Genomic DNA, 20,566 nt, shown 5'->3' on the forward strand with positions numbered 1-20,566 from the left:
CCTGGCTGCGCTTGGTCGCCTCTCGATGCAGGTGCCAGGAGCATCCGGGTGGGGAAAGCAGCGTCTCCAGGAGCTCCTGCTGCAGGGGGGGCTCCCGCTGGGGCGAGTGGTCGGGGAACTGCTGCCCCTTCTCTTTCTCTCCCGGAGGCCGCGGTTGTCCGCTCCTCCCCGGGGTTGTCGTGGGCTGCCTTTGCCACAGACTTGCCTGGGCTGTCTCCGTTCAGCCCCGTTCTCCCTCCTGGTGTGGGCGACCTGGGACTGGTGGACGTTTACTGGCTTTGAACAGGAGCTGCTGTGGGTGAAGCTTAAGATGCTTGAAAAACGTGAAACAGCCAGAGAACAACATCAAGGTGATTGAGCCAGAAGGTGCTTCCTGCGGCAGGGAAGAGACAGCCAAGCATTTCTGGGTGAGGAAGGGTCCCCTCTGAGTTGTCCTCAGCAGACCAGATTGCTGATATGTACCGCAGGGTCCGTACGCGTATCCAAAATCACGGTATGGCCATGGGGAAGGGTTGTGTGCGTGCAAGGCTGCACATCTGGGAAGCTTCATATCGCAAGAGCTGTAAGACACCGCTGTGTTCTCTTAGGTGGAGGATGGTCAGGTGACCAGCGCTGCAGAAGAGGAAGGGACAGAGAAAGAGAGAGGCACCTGAACTGGAAAATTCTGTGGGCAGCGCTGAAAGCAGGAGCTGCGGTGAGTCCCAGGCTTTGGGGCCGTGTCCCACTCGTCAGGAGCCTCCGTTGGCTGCAGTCTTCACAGACCTTCACGAAAGAAGGACGCTTTAGATTGCCACCTAGCTTTACGCCAGAAGTTTTTTTCCTGTCTTGGCAGAATTCCAGCTGCCAGCGTTTCTCCGTGGTCGCCCTTCCTTCTGCCGTGATGGTACAGGACAGACGGAAAGAATCCGGAGTGCTCTGCGAGTACGAGGTGCGTCTGCGATGCGCGTCTGCTTTTTTCCTGAGGTACTTGTAGTGTGGACTCTGAAGTTAACGGGAAGGATGTGCCAGCGCTCCTCCTATAGTTTTTCTGTGAAATATTTTAACAAAATCCTTATCGCTTCCCGCTGTCAGGAAAGAGGGGAGGGTAAGTGACTTCAGATTTGTAAATTCTCAGCGGCACGGACTAAGGTGAGATAAATCTCAAGGTCCATACAGAAACATTTATTAGCTTACCAAAATGGTTAGTATAGATCTTAACAAGCCCACGATAATTGGTTAGGTATATAAAAAATTATGGCAGGTGTTGGGGTGTACATTGTGTTAGTTAACACCAGGTGTAGGACAACTTATGGCAAGCGGTGCTTAAGGTCGTACTTAAGGTCATCTTAAGGTCATCACTTCACAGCTCTAACTGTTACTTAACAATTCCAAGAGAAAAGAGAAACTGAGGGACAGAGAGAGGAAAAGACAGAGAAAAAGACAGAGATAAAGAGATCGCGGGTCCTGGTTCCAGCGTCTTTTTCAGGGATTCTTCCCAGGCATAATCTTCTTCTTTCTTGGGAAGAATCTTCCCAGGCACTATCTATTTCTTTTGTTTCTTTTTTGTTCCCTCGGGGCACTTATTTTCCCCTTTTACGTTTGCTGAATCAGCACGGTCCGCCCTCCTTGCTGAGGACGGGCTCAGCTCAGGTTTCTCCCTTCTCCCCGGTGACGTGTGCCATGATTTGGGTGGAGAGACGAGTGCCATGGTCACACATGTTTAGCGTGATCTCTGTAATCTTCATTAGCACATGCAGGGCGTGCGCTTTCACGTGCGTTTCGCGGATAATGAAGCAAAGGTCACTCATGGGACACAACGGCCTCGAGAACTGAGAACGAGCGAGCTCAGGGCACGAGTGGCAGAACCGACCTGTCTTCACAAGACAGTTCTCCCACACTTTCAGCCGCCAGAAGTGTGAGCCTCATCAGCTGTTTGAAGGCCAGGCCTGCGTTATTTATTTCCTTGCGAGTGTTTGAGGCGTTCCACTGAAGGCTTGGAGGGGCTCCTGCCCCTCGGCAGGGAATTTACAGTCCGTCCCTCACAATCCTAAAAACAAAATAAAGTCTGTCCTGGAGCACGTTACGCCTCTGCAAAGCTTACTTCCCTCCATTTATTTTTCTCTTCCTGAAAGCATATTCTTCTCTTTCTGGGTGCTCACTGTCAAACGATACTGTGAAAATAATTCTGTACTAGAAGAGGGAAGGAACTGTTTGTAAGAGTTCACATGTCCAGAAGAAGCAGGCTTTGCTTTCACGATAAAAACTTTATGCTTTCTCAGTCAATAAGTCTTTAAAATATTTCACAGCGGTACTCGAAAACCTCACTGAGATACTGGCATCTGTCCTAAAGGCGATTGAGGTCAAAGAGGAGACATGGACAAAACGGGACAAACGGGCATCGCCTCTCTGTGTTCTCCAGGCTTTGCCGTGAAGCAGCAGCAGCGTTTAACTCGTGACGGCGAATCCTGTGGTTTTGGTTGTGGTTTTGGTGAGTTACGGCTTCAACAATGTCCTTTTTCTGTAACCTCGGGAGGAAGTTCATTTCCTTCCGCAGGCCCAAGTGCCGCGCGTCTCCCCCCAGTTGCTGGCATCGCCGGCCTTTGGGTTCTCGGTTGGAACAGTCGAGATACCATAAAAACGCGTTCCTCTGCGCCTTCAGCACAGCCAAAAGCATTCGCGAATCTGCCGGTCCTTTTTGGTAGCCCTACGGATCGCGGCGCCGGCGATTTGATTCCCCGCCCCCAAAAGTAAAACCATTTGGAGGAGTTTTTTCTCTCACTGATTTTTCTATGTTAAATGAAGCTAAAAAAAAAAAAGTGAGAGTTGTATAATCGACAAACTGACTTGCGTAGTTTAAACTGCAGCCGCCTAAACGGCTGTAGTGTACAATTTATGAGGTGTACCTGGGCAGTTAGGTATTTGTTCGAAATGTTTAAAAGGAGAGACAACTGAATGTTACGTGGTTTTCCCCCCCGTTTTTTTGGCAGAGTGCTCTGAAGTACTTTACTTCTGTCTGGCTTTCAGTGCCGCCTTTTCCCGGCAGCCAGTAGTGTCTCTCTCGGGCAGCGCCGCTGCCCCGATGTCCCTCCTCCTCCTCGTGTAGCACACAAAAAACCCCCCGTGGTCAAATCATAGCTGTGTATTTTGGAGACGGATAGTTTAATAGTATCCGTTCACAGCTGTGCAAGTTAAATTAGCGCCGAAGGAAAGCCAAGTACTTTCACAGGGTAAGTATTTTCACTGGGTGGATGTAAACTTCATGCACACCTTCTCAGTGAAAGGGAAAGGGCCAGGTGTTTCCCAGCACCAGCCGGAGGGTTCGCCCTTATGCTAAGAACGTGTTCAAAATGGCACTGATTAGTCTTAATCCTGACTTTTAAGAGTTCAAATGGCGCTGGCTTTTGAAGGCTGTGCTGTATTTCAAGCTGAGCTGTTTCCCCAGCTCCTGTCCCGTCCCTCCGTCTGACGGAATTCCTCTGCTCTCTTCTGTGCTGTTTTTTTGGGATGCTGAGCTATAATTGGGGATTTTTGTTTTCCAGGTGCCTCGTCGTAGGCGTCTCGTGCTGCTCGAGAGATGCCCCAGCCCAGGTTTGCAGCCGGTGGCGGAGCCCCCCTGAGGAGAAGGGGCCAGCCCTGGGTCTGGGCGTTTTAAGCCTTTTTTTGGGGTGAATAGAAGGGTGTCTGTGTGTGTGTGTCTTGGGGGGTGATGGTGTCATTTGGGGCACCCCGATGTCACTGGGGCAGCGATGATGCAGCAGAGGAGCAGGTGAGTGGGAGATGGGGGGGGGGGTTACGTGGAGTTGCCCCCCCAAAAGAAGTGGGTCGCGGCCCCAGAATGTCTGAAAATTCTTGGGATGCATTAAAAAATGTGAAAACCTGTAACTATGGGCAGGATGCATTGAAATAGGGAATGAGAAACATACATATATATAAATTATGTATGTAAAAGTTCAAAATAAAAACCTCTGTCTCTAAGGATTCTGTGATTCTGTGTTATATGAAAGATCCTAGAATATAAAAATACTTAGATGCGTTTATAAAAAGATATTAGTGTCAAACTAGGTGTGTAGGCAGACAGCCTAAATAGATATTCGGTATCAAGAGCGTTAACGTAGGAAATGGGCAACGTAAATTCCCTAAACGTACAGATGTGTGTCAATACCGGAGCGGGTGCTGCCGCCTGGCGGCTGAAGGCGCGTCCTGCAGGTCGGGGGCGGCGCATGCGCAGTGCCTGCGCCTCCCGGCCCCCCTCGGCCCCCGCCGCCGGCGCCGCGTGGGTTCCGCAGCTCGTGCGCAGGCGCGGCTTCGCGGAGGCCCGTCCGGCCGCAGTCTCAAGAGAGCGGCGGCCGGAGGGCGAACCAGGACCGCCGGGACTCTGGCGAGCTCCGCGCCACCTGGAGCGGCATCGGTGCCGCCCGCCCGGCCTCCAGAGCGGCCATCGGCCCCTCCGCATCAGCTCTTACACGTTACCACGGCCCCGTCAGTGCCCGGCAGTTTTCCGGGTTTCCATCTACGTGACCTCGCGGTCCTCCAGGACCCCGGAAGTGCCCCCTCAGTCCTCCGACGCGCGTCTCCGTGGCACTTCGGTCCTCCAGGAGCCCGTAAATGCTCATAAGTCTTCTGGAAATCATATGCTTCCAACACTCTTCCAAAACGATAAAACACGATTATCAGTTAACCACAAAACTATCTGAAGATCGCAAAAATAATGCAACCCCTGCAGAGCTCTCTTCTCCACAGCAACAACTGGACAGAAATCACACAAAAGCGGTAAGAGAATCACCAGAGGTTAGTCCCAAATGGAAATAAAAAGGGGAGGCGCTTCGCCTGCTGGGAACTTAAGGCAGGAGAAGCAAAGCTGCTGCTCCCGCTGCCACCCGCCTTCACGTCTTCTGGGGGTTGGCCCTGCCCCTTTCCCAGGGGATTGTGGGAAGGGCGGTGGGCGGGGCCTGAGGGCGGTGGGCGGGGCCCGGGGTACACGAGCCCCAGCCCGGGCTCAGGAGCTCATTCTGCTGCTGGGCCCCGTGGGGTGGGTGCTCTGCTGGTCCCTCGCTTTGCTGCAGCTTTGGGACAGGCTCAGCTGTTTGGGCAGGCGTGTTTCGGCATTTAGGGAGGCAGAGGTGAGAAGGCTGAGCTGAGACCTTCGGGAGCAGTAAACATCCAGCTGCCTGTATGGTAGAAAGTTGACTGGTATGCTCCTTTTTTTTTCGGGTCATAACTTTGTGATGAGTGTTTAAGGGGTGCCCAGATGGTTTAATAGTATGCTTTTCTTTGTTCTAGGAGCACTGCATTTTCCTAGAATTTCTGACTTTATTGAAGATAGAACTGTGGGGTTTTCACCAGTTTTGCAGTATGCTGTGTAAATTGCTGATATTGTTTCTCTTAATTGGGTTGATGATGAGATTATCTTATGGGGGTTAGGGTGAGCGTTTTGTATGCATCTGCATATATGGCACCAGCATTTCTCAAGAAAGCAGCAGGGACGTAAGGCATAGCGTCGTTCAGGGTATGGCATGGCTCATCACCTTTCCCCGTTGCCCATGGAGTGCCACGGTGTCCCTAGAGTTTTTGCAGCGGGCAGCAGGCCCCTCATAGATTGTGTCAGGACATTATTTGTTTTGTGGGTCTGATGCAGAGCCCAGAGTCTGTGGGAAGACAGAAGATAGGAGGCGCCTGCCAAACGCAGGGCACAGCTCAGAAGAGCTGCTCCTGAGAAGCAGCCGGCGTAGGGGGTTCAGGGTTGCAAATACAGGATGGGAGCTGTCAGGAAGAAGTGAGGCTCCTTCCCTGACGGTTGAGGAGAAGAGAAGGGGTTTCTAAAGTTTTGGCGCTGGGGGCTGGCTAGGAAAAGGAGGTGGGTTCATCAGTCTCTGTCATATCGGTTTTGCATTTGGATTTGGGTGTCGACAGGGTCTGGTCTGTTCTAGTCTCTTGCATTTGAGGTGAGCTGGACAGTGTGGAGGAGGAGCACGGGACTGATGATTTTGCAGAAATGCAATGGTAATTTTGTGTTTGTTGGTATCTTAGGTGCCATAAATAATTGTTGCTGCAGCCTCTGACTGGAATCGACGTGAAGCAGGTGAGTGGATTGCCATGGCACCTCTGAGGATGAGGGTGTTGTGGAAGAGGTTGGCATCTACTGTCATGGTGGTCACTGCTGGAGCTGTGATTTCTTTTTGTTTTGCTGATGAAGAGGAACATGGTGACTGCAGGAACACATCAGTTAGCTGTTTGTTGTGTTTTTTTTTGTCAAGGATGAATTCAGACCACTGGCCCTCTGAAAGCGAAGTAGAGGGACAGGTGCTGGAGGGGGGCCAAGGTTGACAGTTTCAGGGAGGAGTTTTAAAGTCAGGCTAGAGCAGAGGGCTATGCGGGAGCAGTCTCCTCTGAGTAGGTAAAGGGAGTGGGTTACTTTTCAGCACAAAGCTAGTGTGTGCTGGGCAGGGCAGTTCTGGCCTGTGTCTTTGGTTGTGTAGTTTGTGTGCTCTGTCTTCTGTGTCTTGGACTTTCCTTAAGTTTTGGTGTCCTTATTTCTCTTTGCACTCAAGGAGCACAGCATGTGCCTCGGGCACCACCTGTAGGGTCTCAAATGCCTGTGCTAATTGGCAGAGTGCCCAATGGGCACTTCTTTTCTTGCATAACAATTTTAAAGTGCAGATAGGACTTGCCTCTCAGGAGTTTCTGAATGGTCCTCTTCTGCAGCGTCGTTCCCGGCTGCCTGAGCAGCTCTCTTCTCTGAGCCCTAGCCGTTCTAGCCACCTGCTGTTACGCACTGGGATTTCTTCCCTGCATCCTTACGTTCTCGGGTCTTGAAGCCATGCTTCCTGCACATACGTCATCTCCGTTTTGACAGGAACTTCTTGGAATGGTCCGTTACATTTGACTCTTTTATGGCTTGGCTGTAGAGCCTGGTCGTGTCAGCGCTGCAGCCCTGTCGCTCTTCTTGCCCGACAGCGTCTCTTGTCTGAAAGTCGCTCTTCTTGTGGAGAGTTTTCTCTCATCTTGGAGTCACGTTGTCTCTAGTGCTGTGTGGTGTTGGGCTGCACGTGGGTGTGTTTGGCTTGGAGCTGCGCTGCCTGGGGCTGTAGAGTCAGGGGTAGGGGGAACAGCAGTAAGAGTATATGGTTAATACATTGATCTAATGAGACTGTTGAGGCCAAGGTGGTACAGTCAACTCCCATCAAGTTAGCCATCAGCAGGTGGTGTGGGCAGCTCTTTAATTAAGGGTTTTTTTGGGATGAGCAGAGCTATGTGGGAGGGGCTGTTCAGCAGTAGTGAAGCAGACTGCATCTCAAAGATGTTAAAGCTGCTTTGTGTGGGGTGTGATGTTTGTGTAGTTTGTTTTTTTTTTTTAATGTCAGGCTGTAATTGTACTCCAGATGGTATTTCTAAGTCAAAAGAAGACCTTTTCCGGGGGGGCGTGGGTTGTCACACTGGGTCCCCCCCAAAAGAGGCAGTTCACAACCTAAAAATGCCTGAAAATTCATGGGGGGAATGTGTGTTTAAAAATGGAATAAAACCTGTCTATATGGGCATGAGGCATTGAAATAAAGAAGAATTTCTCATTTTTATACCTATTGTAAAATATGAGTTTATGTATATAAATTTGTTTTTGTTCTAGCTACTTAGATGTTAATTAGGGTGCTTTATGCAGGTTCAGGAAATACATGACTTGTAATTCCATGCTTTTTTGTTGCTTTCTGTATTTTGGGACTCAAGTAGTGCTGTTGAGTAACAAGTCAAAATGAGATTATCAATATGACTTTAAATTGCTAGCAATTTACAATAAATAACTTATTTCACAGAGGAAAATGTTTTTGAGAAAGTTTTCTCATAGAATCTGATTCTGTTTTGTTATTCACTCCCATCCAAAAAGGGGTTCTGGCAGAAGTTCGTTAGTACACACGGTCTTGCTAGAAATAAGGAATGACCCCATAGTAATAGATTGTGTTTGGGTTTGTATTTTTTTTTTTGAAGGACACTCAAGTACATAAATTTTAATAATACTGTTATCATTGCATTGAATAAGCTACTTTTCTATAGAGATAAGTCTGATGTTTATTTTTTTTCTATTTACATTCCAGAAAAAAATAACTTAATTGCTCACCTGGACATGTCATTGATGCAATAGGTGTAGCTGCAAGGGAGGAGCAGATAATGCTTTTTCTATCAAGGGTCACTCTTCACTACTTTGTAAATAGTAAACTTAAAGCAAATAACAACACCTGCTGCACCTTCAGGTGCTTTTATGCTTCTGGGGGTTGGCCCCACCCTTTACCCAGGGGATTGTGGGAAAGGTGGTGGGTGGGGCCTGAGGGCCTCAGGTGGGGCCCGGGGTATATGAGCCACAGCTTCAGGGCAGGACCTTGTTCTGCTGCTGGTCTTTTCCAGGGTCAGAGCTCTGGAGCTTCTTAAGTGTTGTTTTGGAGCTTGTGCAGCTGTTTGGGAAGGCTTGTTTTAGCGTTTAAACTAGCATAGGTAAGACATCAGAGGTAAGACTTCTCAATGTAAGGGTGGTTGCCATAGAAAGTGGAGTTGTATGTTATCTTTTTTTTTTCCCCCCATATCTTTAGTTTTGTAGGGAGCATTTGGTTTGTTTAAATGGCTTAATAGTATGTATCTTTTTTTTTTTGCTTATGGCAGGTGGTGTGTTTTACTATAATTTCTGACTTCATTGAAGATAAAATCTTGTGTTTTTTTCCAATTTTGATGTACACTATGTTAGTTGGTGTTTTTATTAGTCTTAATTGTGTGTGTTATGAGATACTGGAGTAGGATTTAGGGTGAGTGTTTTGTACGTACCTATATATTGAGTTTGTTTGTTTTGAGGAAGCAGCAGGGATGGCTCATCATTTTGCCCCAGAGCATGCAGGGTATCACGGTGGCCCTAAAGCTCTTGCGGGAGGCTACCAGTAGGTTCTGTAACTGTTTTCCCGGCTTTCCAGGTCTGTAGCAGAGCCCGGAGTCTCTATGAAGGCGGAAGACAGGAGGCGCCTGCCAAACACAGGGCAGGGCTCAGAACAGCAGGTCCTGAGGAGCAGTTGGAAAATAAGGGGCAGGAGTTGTGGGGAAGCAGTGGGCCTCCTTCCCTGATGGTTCAGGAGGGGGATGGCTAGGAAAGGGAGGCGGGTTCATGTGTCTTTCTCAAACCAGTTTTGTAATTGGGTTTGGTTGTTGATGGTATCTAGTCTGCTCTAGGCTCTCGCATTTGAGGCAAGACAGATAGTATTGAGGAGGAGCACAGGACTGGTGGTTTGGCAGAAGCGCAGTGCAAATGCTGTGTTTCTTGGTATCTTAGGTGCCGTGAATAACTGTCGCTACAGCATCCGACTCTAGAATCTGTGTGGAGCAGGCAATCAGACTGCATCAGCATTCAGGAGGCTTGAGGGGTTTTGTGGAGGAGGTCGTCATCTCCTCTCAGGATGCTTATTGCTGGTGTTGTGGCTGCTTTTGTGATGACTTTCTCTTTTCCTTTTCCTTTTGCAGAGGAAGAGTAAGCCGGTGACTGCAGGAACGTATCGGATGGTTGTGTTTTGTGGACTACGTCGAGGATGGAATCAGATGCTAGCCCTCCAAAAGCTAAGTTGAGAGACCAGCACTGGAGAGGGGTGGAGGCTGACAATTGTGTAATGGGGTCTTTGACGTTAGTGTAGGGGGGAGGGCTGTTCTGGGGCACAGTCGCCTTTGGGCAGGTAAACAATGTAGCTTACTGTCCAGTGTGATGTTAGCGCATCCTAGGCAGGGCAGTTGCAGCCTGTGTGTGTTGTCGTGTCGTTCGTGTGGTCTGTGTTTTGCATCCTAGACCCTTTTTTTGGGTCTTGAGATCATCTTTAAGCTCCAGGAGCACGGAATGTGCATTGGGTGCCATCCTTATGGTGTCGAACACCTGCACCCGTGGGCGTAGCACCAACCGTCTGCCTCTCTTCTTGCATTAGCATCTTAAAGCGTGCATCGGTCTTGCATCTTGGAACTTTCTGGATGGCCCGCGTCAGCGACTGGGGCTTCTTCCCTGTGTCGTTAAGTTCTTAGGTCTTGAAGCTAGGCTTCCTGTGTGTCCATCTTGTCAGGCTCAACAGTCCCTTCTCAGGAACTGTGAAGTTCTACACTTTGTTTCAGGGGGTTCTGTGGAGCCTCTTCACATCGTCACCATCACGGTCCTGCAGGCTGTCTTGCCCGACGATGACTTTGGTCCCGGTGTCATCCTTCTTGCTGAGAGTTTTCTCTCATCCTTGAGGCGCGTCGTTTGTTGTGTTCTGTGTAGCGTCAGTCTGTGTGTGTTTGGCTTGGGGCTGCCCTGCCTGGGTGTGTAGCGTCCAGGGTAGGCAGAATCACGACAGCAGTCTGTACTGAATATGAGGATCTGTCTAGACCCAGGCAAAGGTTGCTCAGTCGTCTCGAATTGATTAGCTTTCGAGAGGCTGTGTGGACGGGTGTTTCATTAGTGGGCGCTGGCATAAGCGGAGACAAGTTGGAGAGGGTGTTCATGGCTAGTGAAGGGGACAGTATCTCAAAGATGGTAAACCTGCATTGTGTGGGGTGTAATGTTTGCAGGCGTCTCTTCTTTGGATGACAGGCTGTAGTTGGACTTATGTGAACAGGGTTCCTAAGTAGAAACAAGACCTTTGGAATTAAGCTACTGCTCTGCATTAGGGTAATGTTTGATGTTGGTGTGTTGCTTTTTCTTCAGATGCAGAGAGATGAGGTGGCCAGGGATACACAGGGGAGCTGATGGGGGTGCAGGACAAAGGTGGCTGAGCCCGAGGTCTTAAAGGGAAGATGTGACCGGCGGCTCCATGAATACATTTGGCCACTTCTTCTTTTTTTCATGTGAATGTGAGGTTACGTAGCCATGTGTGGAAGTGCTGGTCTGAGGTACAACAGAACTGGTGTTGTTTGCAGTCACTTTACTTTTCAGGTAAGTCTCTTCCAATGAAGTGAACTCTCTGAAAATAATGACGTATTTTTCAGGTAGTATCTGCCTTCAGAGCACCAAGAACTTATATTTACACTTAATGCGAAGGGATGCCGTGCGGAGAGGCTCTTGCTTATACTTATTCCTACAACAGCACAGCCCAGCTAACTTTTATATATGCCCTGTTGGAGGGTTGGAAGCAGAAAAGCGTAGAGGGGTTGTACCCATAGTGAAGAGTAGACGGGACCGGTGACCCGAATCTGACTGATAGGGTATTCCATCCCATCCTCATCACGCTCAGTATAAAAGCGGAGGGATCAAAGGGGTCGGTACCTGTTGTCTGGCCTCTGAAGACTCCTCTGTCTGTTCATTGTCCTTTGACCTCGATCCGTGCATTTATGCAACCAGGTCCGGAGTCTGGTTCCGGACTGTCACGGAGTCTGGTTCCGGACTTTGCCAGTGAAGCAGCGGTCATCCTGGGAGCTCTGTATCGGGTTGTGTATGTCCTGTATATATTTAATTGTTTTCTTGTTACTGTTGTCTTTTCTTGGTATTATTTTGCTGTTAAGATTTCATTACAGTTCAGTTTATCTTTCAGTCCCTAAGTCTCTCTCTCTTGTTCTTTTCTGCCTCAGGAGAGAAGTTAAAAGGGAGCATGTGTCACTTGTTTTACTGCATGGCCTAAGGCACAACAGCAATGATGACAGACAGGGCACCGGAGCAGACTCGGCCGAGGAGAGCGGCGGCCCCAAGCCTTGGTTCTTTCTCAGCCACTGCATTACAGGCGGCACACAAGCCTCTGCTTGCACTCTGTCTGTCGGTCCGATCCAGAACACAGTTCTGGCAGAAGTCGGATAATATGCGTCGTCTTGCTAGAAATGCTGTATGACTCGTTGTGGGGTTTCTTTTACAAGGAAACTAAAGCACATTGAGTCTTGATAAAAATATTGTTACTGTGCTTCATGATCTTCTGGCCTATTTAGGTTAGGATGATGTCTTTCTCTTTATGTCTACGCCCTGCAGAAGTTTAATTAAGTTTACTTACCTACCGGGCCCTGTTGCTGACGCAGTTGATGTAGTTGTAATAAAAGAGCACATATTGTCCGTTCCTCTAAGGGTCGCTTTCTCCGTTTTGGTGTTTTGCATGCTGTACTTCTCAGGCCTGTGAGGAAAGGAGCAGCTTTTCCTCTGGCAGGCTCTATGCCTTGTGGAGGTCAGCCAGGCCCTTTCCCAGGTGCTGGTGGGAAGGGCGTTGGGCGGGGCCCGGGGTATATAACCCACAGCCTCTGCTGGGGCAGCTCGTTCTGCTGCCAGGTGTCTCCAGGGTCAGAGCTCTGCCTGTCCTTCAGTCGATTGCAGCTTTGGAGGCGGCTCAGCTCCTTGGGTGGAGATGTTATCCCATTTAGAGAATAGCAGGTAAGAAGCTGGAGGTGGCAAGACCTTCAGGACCAGGTGAGGTTTGGCAGCGTGTATAGTAGAGAGCGGCCTCATGTGCCGGTTCTCTTCCTTGTGGTTTTTCAGGTGAGTCGCGTGGTAATGAGTCTTAGGGGGCGGTGAGATAGTTTAAGGGTATGGTTTTCTCTCTTCCAGGCATGGCGCATTTTCCTGGAATCCCTGACTGTATTGAAGACGGAACTTTCTTGTTTGTGTTTTTTTTTTTTTCCCCACTAGCTTTGCTGTATCCCAGATAAGATGCCAATAGAATTTGTCTCAATCGGGCAGATGATGAGATTACTTTGCAGGGACTGGGTGAGCACCTTGTCTGCAGCTGTAGATGGAGTTTCCGCATTTCTCAGGAAAGCAGCAGGGCCATAAAGCATAACGTATTTCAGGATGTGGGGTGCCTTGTCACCTTCCCCCACCGTGCTCAGGGTTTTGCCGTGTCCCTGGAGCCTTTGCGGCTTGTGGCAGGCCCCTGGTATAGGTCAGATCAGGGCTTCACTGACTCTGTGGGTCTGCAGCAGAGCCCAGAGTCCGTGGGAAGACAGAAGATAGGAGGTGGTGGTGGGACGCAGGGAGAGGCTGGGAAGAGTGGCTCTCAAGAAGTGTCCAACGCCGGGTGTTCGGGCTGGCAAATAAAGGGTGGGATCTATGGGGAAGAAGTGGGGCTCCTTCCCTGGCAGCTCAGGGAGAAGAGAAGGGGTTTCTAAAGTTTTGGCACTGGGGGAGGGCTAGAAAAGGTAGCCGGGTTCATGAGTCCTTCTTGGACAGGTTTTGCAGATGGGTTCGGGTGTCGTCGGAGCCTGGTGTGCTCTAGGCTCTCGCATTTGAGGCGAGCCAGATAGTATCGAGGAGGAGCACGGGACTGGTGGTTTGGCAGTAGCGCAGTGGTAATGCTGTGTTTCTTGGTATCTTAGGTGCCGTGAATAACTGTTGCCGCAGCGTCAGACTCTGGAATTGGCGCTGAGCGGGCGAGCAGAATGCCTCGGTGTTCATGAGGCTGAGGGTGTTGTGGAAGAGGTTGGCATCTCCTCTCAGGATGCTTATTGCTGGTGCTGTGGCTGCTTTTGGGATAACTTTTTTTTTTCTTTTCCTTTTGCAGAGGAAGAGGAGGAAGCTGGTGACCGCAGGAACGTACTGGATGGCTGTTTTCTGTGGACTGCCTCAAGGATGGATTCGGACCCCTGGCCCTCCAAAAGCTAAGTTGAGAGACTGGCGCTCGAGAGGGGACGAGGTTGAGAATTGCAAAAAGGTGTCTTTGAAGTTGGCGTAGGGGAGAGGTTTGTCCTGGAGGGCAGTCTCCTTTAGGCACGTAAGGGATGCGGCTTACTGTTCGGCATTCCCGGGCAGGGCGGTTCCAGCCTGTGTGTGTTGTTGTCTTTCGTGTGGTCCGTGTTCTGTGTCTTAGACCTTTCTTGGGTCTCGAGGTCGTCTTTAAGCTCCAGGAGCACGGCATGGCGCCTCAGGCGCCATCCCTAGGGTCTCGAACGCCTGCACCCATGGGCATAGCACCATTCGGCTGCTGGTCGTCTTGCGTTAGAAGCTTAAAGCTTGCATTGGTCTTGCGTCTTGGAAGTTTCCGGATGGCCCGCGTCTACAACTGGGACTTCTTCCCTATGTCATTATGTTCTTAGGTCTTGAAGCCAGGCTTCCCCCGCATACATCTTATCAGTCTTGACAGTCCCTTCTTATCACAGATGATGATGTCCTACACTCTGTTTCAGGGGCTTCCATAGAGCCTCTTCACATCACCACCACGGTCTCCAGGTCGTCTTGCCCGACGGTGACTTCCGTCTGGGTGTCATCCTTCTTGCTGAGAGTTTTCTCTCATCCTTGAGATGCGTTGTTTTTAGCGTTTTGTGTAGTGTTGGTCTGTGCTTGTGTGTGTGTCTGTCTCGGAGCCCCCCTGCCCGGGTGTGTAGAGTCCAGGGCAGGCAGAATAGTGACGAGAGTCTACAGTTAATATGTGGATCTGTGGCGACCGAGGCAAAGGTTGGGTAGTCATCTGGAATTAATTTGCTCTCAGTAGGTTGGGTGCGTGGGTGTTTTATTAGTGGGTGTTGGCATAAGCAGAGCCAAGTCGGAGAGGCTGTTCACAGTCAGTGAAGGACACAGTATCTCAAAGATGTTCAGGCTGCTTTGTGTGGGGTGTAATGTTTGTGGGCTTTTTCTGTGTTTTTTTTTTTTTGATGGCAGGCTGTAGTTGGATCTAATTGAACAGTGTTCCGAAGTAGAAACAAGACCTTTGGAATTAAGCTATCGCTCTGCATCGGCGTAATGTTGGATTTTTTTTTTTTTCTCTTTTTAGATGCCGAGAGATGAGATGTGCAGGGTGACGTAGGGGAGCCGAGAGGAGCGCTGTACGGAGGTGGCTCGGCATGTGGCATTAGAGGGAAGATGTGACTGGCGCCTCTATGAATACAATTGGGTACTTTTTTTTTCATGTGAATGAAGACAGAAGATAGGAGTTGATGGTGTGGCGGTTTGGCAGAAGCGCAGTGGTAATGTTGTGTTTCTTGGTCTCTTAGGTGCTGTGAATAACTATCATTGCAGCCTCGGACTCCGGAATCGGCGCAGAGCGGGCAAGCAGAACGCCACGGCATTCGGGAGGCTGAGCGTGTCGTCGAAGAGGTTGGCATCTCCTCTCAGGATGCTTATTGCTGGTGCTGTGGCGGCCTCTGGGATTATGTTTTATTTTCCTTTTGCAGAGGAAGAGGAGGAACCTGGTGACTGCGGAAATGTATCGGATGGCTGGTTTTTGCGGACCGCATCGAAGAAGGATTCAGATGGCTGGCCCTCCAAAAGCTAAGTTGACAGTCAGGCGCCGGAGAGGGGCCGAGGTGGACAATTGCAAAATGGGGTCTTTGACGTTAGCGTAGTGGCGAGGGCTGTCCCGGGGCACAGTCATATTTAGGAAGGTAAAGGATGTTGCTTACTGCTCAGTGTGACGCTAGCGTGTCCCGGGCAGGGCAGTTCCAGCCCGTGCGTGTTGTCATGTCGTTCATGTGGTCTGTGTTGTGTATCTTCGCCCCTTCTTGGGTCTCGAGGTCATCTTTGAGCTCCAGGAGCACGACGTGGGGCCCTGGGCGTCATCCTTAGGGTCTCGAATGCTTGGGCCTGTGGGCGTAGCACCATTCATCTGATGCTCTTCTTGCGTTAGCATCTTAAAGCGTGCATCAATCTTGCCTCTCGGAAGTTTCTGGACGGCCCACTTCCACGTCTGGGAGTTCTTCCCTGCGTCGTTACGTTCTTAGGTCTTGAAGCCAGACTTCCTGCACGTCCATCTTAGCGGGCTCAACAGTCCATTCTTATTACGTACCATCACGTTCTACAGTTTGCTTCAGGGGGTTCCGTAGAGCGTCTTCATGTTGACATCATCACGATCCCACAGATTTTCTTGCACGACGGTGACTTTGGTCCCCGTGTCATCTTTCTTGCTGAGAGTTTTCTCTCATCTTTGAGGCGTGTCGTTCGTAGCGTTCCGTGTAGTGTCTGTCCGTAACCGTGAGTGTTTGGCTCGGGGCTGCCCTGCCTGGGCACGTAGTGTCCAGGGTGGGCGGAATCCTGTGGAGAGTCTATATGTAGTACATGAATCCCAGTAGATCGGGGCAAAGGTGTTAGAGTTGTCTCAGGGTAGCCTTTGGGAGGCTGTGTAGACACCTCTTCTGTTTTGTTTGGGAAGAGCAGAGGCATGTTGGAAAGGCAATACAGCAGCAGTGAAGAAGAGTTCATGTGGAAGAGGGTACAGCTGGTTTTGGTGCGGATTTTTTTTTTTGTAATTTTCTTTGTGTACGGTTGTATTTGGACCTTAGATGGTATTTGTAAAAAGGTGCAAGGCTTTTTGTTGTTATGACTCTATTGCTCTGCCTCAGGGTGATTTCTCTGATGTCGTTCTTGCAGATGCAACAGGACAAGCTTGGCGGGGCAGCGTAGGAGAGGAGAGCAATGTAAGAAGGTGAGTCAGCACGTGGTATTAGAGAGAAGATGTGGCTCTGAGTACTGTATGTATTGGTTCTTTCCAATTTGAAGTTTTGAAGCAATGAATGACATGGGATGTGGGGATGGGGATGAGTCAGTCACTTCAGCCCACCCGCCGCTGCTGACCTTATCACATCTGCCTCAGAGGGAGCAACTTTCAAGTTTTAAAGCAACCCATGTCTGTTGGGTTTTATGGGTGGTTTGCGAGCCTTCAGGTTGCACGCCTCGGGGGAGGATGGGCGGGCAAGGTGAGGGAGTGGGAGATGGGGAATTTGGTAGGGTTTTGGGCAGTATCTCGGCGTGTGTTTCTTCGGTTGGTGTGACATGCAGGGTCAGAGGGGCGATGCTGCGCACCCACTGAGTAGTCCCAGCAAGTGAGGCGGTTGTGGACACGTTGGCGTCTAATAGCCCAGTGCTACATTGCGGCTCAGGGGAGTGTTTGTCTTTGGTTTTGCAGGCGCCGCAGGCATCCGGAGCCGGACGAGCGTTGGAGGTGAGCTGGGTAGCAGAGAGGTAGCGCATGGGGGTGGTGGTTTCCCGTAAGCTCAACAGTAATATTGTGTGTCTTGGGTGTTTTAGGTGCCAGAACCAGAGTGTGCCACAAAGTCCAAACCCAGAATCCATGCGGAGCAGGTGAGCAGAAGGGTACGGCGCGTGTGATGCGGGGTACAGTTGCAGTACAACTTAGTGTTGATGGACGTGATGGTGCCTGATGGTACCATTTTGTGCAAATCGGGATTACGTTGCTCGGTAACTTCCTTGACTGCCATTTGAGATGGTCTTGTGTCGTACGCTTAAGAATTTGGTTCCGTACTATGTTCTTGTATATTTGAAATAGTATTGCTCCGCCTCACTCAGTATCGGTTTCGCATCGTGTTGCCCCGTCACGCTCTTGATTGCTCTGTGATCTATTCTGGCATCGTACCACACCGTGTTGCGTGGTTTTTTTTTTTTAATCGGTTGTTCTTTGACTGTGTAATGCCTTGTACCGCCCTCTATTGCGTTATGTCTCGTGTTATATTGCCCCGTCGTAGCCTTGACTGCCTTCTGATCTGTTCGGGCCTCGTACCACGCTGTATTGCGGGTTTTTTAATCGGTTGTTCTTCATCTGGCTTTCTAATGCCTTGTACCGCCCTGTATTGTGTAACATCTTGCATTATATTGCCCCGTCATAGTCTCGACTGCCTTCTGATCCACTCTGGCATCGCACCGCACTGTATTGTGTGGTTTTTAATCGGTTCTTCTTTATTTGACTGTGTAATGCCTTGTACTGCTGTGTATTGTGTTACTTCTCATGTTATAGTGTGCTGTCGTTGTCTTGACTGCCTTCTGATGTTTTCTGGTATTACAGTTGAACGTATGCTGGGTTTCTTAATCGGTTGTTCTTCGTTTGGCTGCATGTTGCCTTGTTACCACCTGGTATGGTGTTGTGTCTTGCATTGTATTGCCCTGTCACTGTCTCGACGGTCATTTTACACGTTCCGTCCTAGGACCGCGCTGTATTGTGAATTCTTTCATGGGTTGTTGTTTCCTTGACTGTGTCGCCTGGTAGGGCCCCGTATCGCGTTACGTCTTGCCTTGTATTGCTCTGTCATTGTGGTGACCGACATCTGATATATTCTACCGTTGTATGGCACCGTACCGTCAATTCTTTCATTGTCTGCTCTGCATTTGATTGTATGTTGCCTTGTACTGCCCTGTGTAAGGTTAGATCTTGCATGGTGTTGCCCTGTCGTTGTCTTGCCAGTTATTTTAGAGTCTCTGGCACAGTATTGTGCAATTTTTAACCGGTTGTTCTGTATTTGACCGCTGTTGCGATGTCACCCCCCTTTTTCCTCCAGGCTGCTGCTCGAGCTATAACGACCAGCAGGAGTCGCTACGAGTGGCACTTGAACTTTGTGGGGTGGCTGGCACCAGAGTCAAGACACTGTGAGTCAGTTAGCTTGCTGTAGACCTAGCGGACAGACCAAGAGCCCTTTGAGCTTTCTTGCAAGGCAGCGGCCTGTTTGCCAGCGTTTCCCGGGGACACTCACTTAAGGTTCTGCTCCTCTAGGTTGAGAGAAGCCTTGCCGCAACAGATTCTGGGTAAGTGACTAACAGCATGCCAGACTTTGCCATCTTAGCTGAGCGATACGAAGGGTTTGATCACGCAGATATGATCCTTTAGAGGTGAACCGTTGCCCAAGTCCGGGGCGAGGATGGGATCCAGCCGCACCTAGACTCCTCTCGGAGAAGGAGTTTAGAAAGCAAGGGGGTCCTTTCCGAGCCTCGTGACTCAACAGGAGGGTCTCCCAGACAGCGTGTCAGACCCTGGCCCTGAGGCAGTAAATGACCCGGGGTGCGTGGCCATATGGAACCTGGTAAAGTGCCATCACGTGCGCTGCTACCTTTAGTGAATCACTGTTATGTTTGTTAATGTTTCTCTACCTCTCTCTTAGGAGTGAATTTTATCATTGCGCCCGCCACAACTGCATATGGCCTGTGTTACATCTTGCATTGCATTGCCCTGTCGTCTTGACGGTCACGTTAGAGAATCTGTCCTAGGTCTGGACTGTAGTTTGATGTCTCTCATGGGTTCTGATGTGGCTGTGTATTGCCTTGTCCGGCCCCGTGTGGTGTTACGTCTTCCATTGTATTGCTCTGTTGTTGTCTTGATTGTCATCTGATCTATTCTGCCGTTGTAGGCCACCATATTGTCACTTCCTTCATCAGCTGTTTTTTATGAGCCATGTAAAGGGTTGACGGCACAGACATAATCCTTTAGAGGTGAACCGTTGCCCAAGTCCGGGGCTAGGAATTGGATCCAGCCGCACCTAGACTCCTCTCCGAGAAGGAGTTTAGAAAGCAAGGGGGTCCTCTCCGAGCTAGGAATTGGATCCAGCCGCACCTAGACTCCTCTCCGAGAAGGAGTTTAGAAAGCAAGGGGGTCCTTTCCGAGCCTCGTGACTCAACGGGAGGGTCTCCCTGACAGCTCGTCTGACCCTGGCCCCTAGGCAGGAAATAATCCAGGGTCCGTGGCCACGGAACCTGATAAAGCGCCGTCATGCGCACTGCTGCCTTTGGAGAATCACTGTGTTGATGTTTCTGAATGTTTCTCTACTTTTCTCTTAGGAGTGAAGTGAATGGCTCCACCTGCCACAACTGCATATTGCCTTGTCCGGCCCCGTGTTGGGTTACGTCTTGCCTTGTATTGCCCTGTCGTTGTCATGATTGCCACCTGACCCATGGTGTCATAGTAGTGCACTGCATTGTGAATTTTTTGACTGTCTGTTATTTATTTGACTGAGTATTGGCTGGCAGTGGCCTGTATTGTGTTATCTTGCACCGTATTGCCCTGTATTTGCCGTGACTGCCCTCTGAGACTTCCTGAGATCGTAGGGCGTTCTGTTGTGGGTTTTGTAATTGGCTGTTCTTTGTGTGACTGTGTATTGCTTTGTGCTGCCCTGTATTGTGTTACAGCTCGTGTTGCATTACTCTGTCATTGTTTTGACTGCGTTTTGGGACAGTGTCATAGTGCTGCACTGGATTATGGGTATTTTAACTGTTCTTGACTTGGCTGCGCGTTGCCTTTTACTGCTCTGTATGATGTTAGGTCTTGCACTGTATTGGTCTGTCGTTGTCTTGGCTGTTACTTTGGACTGTCTGGGATTGTACTTATTTATTGTGAAAGTTCCATTGGTTGTTCCTTATTTGACTGCTGGGGTGGTGCGGGCGCCCCTTCGTTTTGGCGCCCCAATCATCCATGGAGTTGCTCTGAGTGGTACTTGAAGTTGGGGGATGGTTGGCAACACAGTGGGGACCTAGATATTTTGTTCCTGTGCTGATGTGACTATAAGTCAATTAGCTTACCCCATAAATAGTGGACAGCCCAAGAGCCTTTTGACTTCTGCATGGCAGGGGCCTCCGTGCCAGGATCTCCCCTTGAGCAGGGACGCTCAATTAAGGTTCTGCTCCTCGAGATAGAGATGCCTTGCCGCAACAGATTCTCAGTAAGTGACTAATAGCATACAAAACCTTGTAGCCTTAGCTCAGTGATATAAAGGGTCGATGGCGCAGATACAATCCTTTAGAGGTGAACCGTTGCCTAAGTCCGGGGCTAGGAATTGGATCCAGCCGCACCTAGACTCCTCTCCGAGAAGGAGTTTAGAAAGCAAGGGGGTCCTTTCCGAGCCTCGTGACTCAACGGGAGGGTCTCCCTGACAGCTTGTCTGACCCTGGCCCCTAGGCAGTAAATAATCCGGGGTGCGTGGCCATATG

This window comes from Chroicocephalus ridibundus, chromosome 16 (assembly GCF_963924245.1).
Source record: "Chroicocephalus ridibundus chromosome 16, bChrRid1.1, whole genome shotgun sequence".
Taxonomy (NCBI): domain Eukaryota; kingdom Metazoa; phylum Chordata; class Aves; order Charadriiformes; family Laridae; genus Chroicocephalus; species Chroicocephalus ridibundus.